This window comes from Phalangium opilio, unplaced genomic scaffold, assembly GCF_054372755.1.
Source record: "Phalangium opilio isolate 3A_F unplaced genomic scaffold, DU_Popi_V2 ptg000521l_1, whole genome shotgun sequence".
In the NCBI taxonomy this organism is placed as follows: domain Eukaryota; kingdom Metazoa; phylum Arthropoda; class Arachnida; order Opiliones; family Phalangiidae; genus Phalangium; species Phalangium opilio.
Genome location: NW_028324240.1, coordinates 1,077,138 through 1,082,500, shown reverse-complemented (window position 1 = coordinate 1,082,500; position 5,363 = coordinate 1,077,138). Strand labels below are relative to the sequence as shown.

General features: G+C 46.2%; 1 pseudogene; it reads right to left on the bottom strand.

Annotated features, from left to right (window-relative positions):
- The window catches only part of LOC149589685 (large subunit ribosomal RNA), a 4,096-nt pseudogene extending 2,967 nt beyond the window's left edge, over nucleotides 1-1,129 (bottom strand).
- Nucleotides 1,130-5,363: the final 4,234 nt, after the last annotated feature.

Sequence of the window (5,363 nt, the reverse complement as noted above, 5' to 3'; positions counted from 1 at the left end):
GCCCAGGCATACTTCACCATCATTCGGGTCCCAACGTGTACGCTCTTGCTCCGCCCCGTCGACGAGGCGATCGGGACGGGCCCTTGGTGCGCCCACGAACGCGAGGCTCGCGGGATCCCAAGGCAACCGGCCGAACCGGTCTTCACTTTCATTTCGCCTTTGGGCCTATTCAAGACACAATGACTCGCGCACATGTTAGACTCCTTGGTCCGTGTTTCAAGACGGGTCGGGTGGGTTACCGACCTACTCGCTGCTGAGCACCTGAGCATCGACGAGTGCGAACGGAAACCAGCGGAGATCGCAGGCAGCCGCTCACGCAAAGGTGAAACGACAAACCAAACGACAACACCTGTCCCGCCGCTTCGTTCCCGATAAAGGGAGTGCTCGGCGTAGCCCGCACAGGGCTAAAATCGTCCCCGGTCTGGCGAACGCTCACTCGTGAAACGAGCTGGCTAAAACACCGGTAGAAACTCCGCGAGGGAGAAACCACCGGCCACCTTCCGGCGTCCGCTTTCAAAGACGGACAACTTTCAGTGACCAGACCGGTCGCAGCGTAGTTCGAACGGAAGGAAATGCGCCAAACGGCCCGCAGCAATCGCCCGCCCGGCCGACCGAGGTCCGCACCGTTAGAGACGAACGACGCACGCGGTCACGTCCGACTGAATCCCTCCGACGATCACCTTCGAGGGCCCACCCGTTTACCTTTAAACGGTTTCACGCACTCTTGCACTCTCTCTTGAAAGTTCTTTTCAACTTTCCCTCACGGTACTTGTTCGCTATCGGTTTCGTGGTCGTATTTAGCCTTAGATGGAGTTTACCACCCACTTAGGGCTGCACTCACAAGCAACCCGACTCCAAGGAGTTTTGCTTCCGCCGGAGACCATAAGCGACTATGGGCCTTGCACCCTCTATGGGCGAGAGCCCCAGTCAGGGGGACTTGCGCTAGGTCAACCTTCGGTCGCGCTACTCCTAAACACCAAATAGCACTCCCGCCCCATTGGGACGGGCGCTTGGGTGCTGGGCTTCTCCCTGTTCGCTCGCCGCTACTAAGGGATTCTCTGTTGATTTCTTTTCCTCCGCTTATTTATATGCTTAAATTCAGCGGCTTATCTCGTCTGATCTGAGGTCGACAGTTTTAATGAATCGAGGTGGCTAGCGTAACTTCCTATTAACCCGCCCGCAGAATCCTTCGGAAAGAACCCTAGGGCGCGCTTTCGAAAGCATGGAGACGCGTAGCCGAACGCCGTTTCTTACGAAAACAAGCGTAAAACCGGATCTTTCCTATTTACGAGGCCGCCTTCGATAGTGGGATTTTTTTTAGTAGGATAGTAGTAAAAATAGTAGTATTTTTCCTAGATCAAAAAGCTAGACCGATGACGGAGAAAATGCTATGAACAGCTCTATTTGAATACTCATTAGGCATATTTCAGAAGCAACATTTTCGTATGATTTTACTGTTTTAACAGTTTTTGATTATTTAACCTAATGTTCTCAGCGAAATTTCCCAAAAGAAATTCATTTTGTACTATTAATGCGCTCAAAATAACGAAACATATGTCACCAAAGTGAACTTCCCCACATCTTGGCCTCTCAACTAGGTGTCTATAGTCGCCCTATTGTGAGGCCACTCCTAATCTCGTCTGTCTCTACACGGAAATCAGTAAACCCCATCTCTACTGGCCTCTGAAGCAGGCCACTACTGACGCATAGTTGAGCGGCCAGTGTAATAGTCCATGGTTCCATTTTGCTTGTTTATTCTCTACTGGCCTCTCAAGTAGGCCACTTCTGACGCCTAGTTGAGCGGCCAGTGTAATAGTCCATGGTTCCATTTTGCTTGTTTATTCTCTACTGGCCTCTCAAGTAGGCCACTTCTGACGCCTAGTTGAGCGGCCAGTGTGATAATCTATGGTTCCATTTTGCTTGTTTATTCTCTACTGGCCTCTCAAGTAGGCCACTACTGACGCCTAGTTGAGAGGCCAGTGTAATAGTCCATGGTTCCATTTTGCTTGTTTATTCTCTACTGGCCTCTCAAGTAGGCCACTACTGACGCCTAGTTGAGCGGCCAGTGTAATAGTCCATGGTTCTATTTTGCTTGTTTATTCTCTACTGGCCTCTCAAGTAGGCCACTACTGACGCCTAGTTGAGCGGCCAGTGTAATAGTCCATGGCTCCATTTAGCTTGTTTATTCTCTACTGGCCTCTCAAGTAGGCCACTACTGACGCCTAGTTGAGCGGCCAGTGTAATAGTCCATGGCTCCATTTAGCTTGTTTATTCTCTACTGGCCTCTCAAGTAGGCCACTACTGACGCCTAGTTGAGCGGCCAGTGTAATAGTCCATGGTTCCATTTAGCTTGTTTATTCTCTACTGGCCTCTCAAGTAGGCCACTACTGACGCCTAGTTGAGAGGCCAGTGTAATAGTCCATGGTTCCATTTAGCTTGTTTATTCTCTACTGGCCTCTCAAGTAGGCCACTACTGACGCCTACTTGAGCGGCCAGTGTAATAGTCCATGGTTCCATTTAGATTGTTTATTCTCTACTGGCCTCTCAAGTAGGCCACTACTGACGCCTACTTGAGCGGCCAGTGTAATAGTCCATGGTTCCATTTAGCTTGTTTATTCTCTACTGGCCTCTCAAGTAGGCCAATACTGACGCCTAGTTGAGCGGCCAGTGTAATAGTCCATGGTTCCATTTAGCTTGTTTATTCTCTACTGGCCTCTCAAGTAGGCCACTACTGACGCCTAGTTGAGAGGCCAGTGTAATAGTCCATGATTCCATTTTGCTTGTTTATTCTCTACTGGCCTCGCAATTAGGCCACTTAGGACACCTAGTTGAGCGGCCAGTGTAATAATCTATGGTTCCATTTTGCTTGTTTATTCTCTACTGGCCTCTCAAGTAGGCCACTACTGACGCCTAGTTGAGCGGCCAGTGTAATAGTCCATGGTTCCATTTTGCTTGTTTATTCTCTACTGGCCTCTCAAGTAGGCCACTACTGACGCCTAGTTGAGCGGCCAGTGTAATAGTCCATGGTTCCATTTTGCTTGTTTATTCTCTACTGGCCTCTCAAGTAGGCCACTACTGACGCCTAGTTGAGCGGCCAGTGTAATAGTCCATGGTTAAATTTTGCTTGTTTATTCTCTACTGGCCTCTCAAGTAGGCCACTACTGACGCCTAGTTGCGGCTAGTGTAATAGTCCATGGTTCCATTTAGCTTGTTTATTCTCTACTGGCCTCTCAAGTAGGCCACTACTGACGCCTATCGAACCCTGATTCCCCGTTACCCGTTACGACCATAATAGGCGCGTAGCCTACCATCGAAAGTTGATAAGGCAGACACTTGAAGAAACATCGCCGATACGAGATCGTGCGATTTGCCCAAAGTTATCCAGAGTCGCCATGGTAAGCGGGCCGAAGCCCGGTTGGTCTTGGTCTTATAAAAGCGCCCCTTACCTAAGGTCGGGGCATGTATTAGCTCTAGAATCACCACAGTTATCCAAGTAAAAAAGTACGATCTAAGAAACCATAACTGATTTAATGAGCCATTCGCGGTTTTACCTTATTTCGGCATGTACTTAGACATGCATGGCATAGTCTTTGAGACAAGCATATGACTACTGGCAGGATCAACCAGGTAACAACGAATAACGTTGCCGTCAGTTGACGCCTGTCCCGCGCTACGACCGGCCCGATTAAGGACCGACGAGCCGGGTTAAAGGCGTCGTAGAACCGCCGCTTGAAGCGGACGGCTCAAACTTTATCGACGTAAAAAACGAGAAGCCGAACCCTCTCGGGAACGGTTTTCTTCGCTTCTGTTTCTCGATTCATTCACCCGAGGCGATATATTTCAATCGCCGTGTTCGAGCGTGAACGCGGAGGTACTTGGATTATTGCCCCTTACGAGACAAACTCACCATCGAATAGCAATTATTACCAGTTGGCCCACCAACGTCGCACCTCCGTTATGAGGACGATCTGGGACTAGCTGATAAAATTATCGCTTCGATCGACGGCCGAAAGTCGGCTAGACTTTCGTACCCGCCAGAAGCAACGGGACACGTGACTTTTATCTTTGCCTTTCAATTATCACAAATTGATGCTTGAAATTGTAGAGACAATATGCATCAATTGATGATTTAAATTGAAAGACAAAACGAACACGCTCCACAAAAGTAGTGTGGAACATAAGTATTAGGGAAAACTTACCAGTTCGGGAGTTTTCAAATTTTTAACATTACAATAATTTTTCCCGAAGCCCGTTAAAAACATGAACTCACTAACACTCTTTTTTCACTATGCGAAGGGAGTGCGGGGTTCATATAAATTAACGGAATGAAGTTAAACTTTTATTGACAGTGTTTTATGGTGGGGAAATGAAGTGTAAGACGGCTTACTCACATAACCGCATTATTCTTAATTTACGCCCTAATTCCGAGTCCTGGGTAAGTAATCGACGAAAACAAAAATAATTAGTAATGATAGCTTCCGAAGTTTGGCTGCGATCACGTAGCTTGATTAATGAAAGTTTGGGTTACCTAAATACATAAATAAATAAATAAATAAATAAAAGGAAGGAAGGAAGGAAGGAAGCAAGCAAATAAATAAGCAAGCAAGCAAGCAAGCAAATAAGCAAATAAGCAAGCACGCAAATAATCAAATAAGCAAGCAAGCAAGGAAGCAAGCAAGCAAGCAAGCAAGAAAGCAAATAAGCAAGCAAGCAAATAAGCAAGCAAGCAAGCAAGCAAGGAAGGTAACGGGATTCCTGCTAAAAGGAACGAAATAAATAAATGAATGAATGAATACATAAGTATATATATACATACATACGTACTTACCTACTTACGTACATACATACTTAGATAGATACGTACGTACGTACATCTCTATATATTATATACCTATAGCTATATGAATGCTCTCAGGCTTCCGAACTTCCCCTCCGACTTTATATCATACCTAATACTGAGCGACGATAAGTGAGGTGGAGGATTTAGGAGTAGCAAGCAGGGTGTCATTTTCAAGGAATGGTTTGGGCACATAGTAAATAGGGACGCCTAGACAAAACGCGGACCTTTGAATTGGGGGGTGTAGGGGGTATCAGGTGGTTGAAGGTAGAGAAATGTCACTTTAATAATGAAAAAAGTGACGCCAGCGAACCTATTAACGAAACTCCACAACTGATTTTTATTATTATCATTTCATTAGAAATAAAAACTAAAAAACCTCCCGTAGTTTGTGGACATGCAAAAAAAAAAATAAAAAAGATTTAAAAAAACGTTATAATCTATAAATAAGGATACCGTAGTTAAGGAACTTGTGTATAACAAAAAAAATAAGAAAACGGTTGTTTGGAAACCCCCACACGAGGTT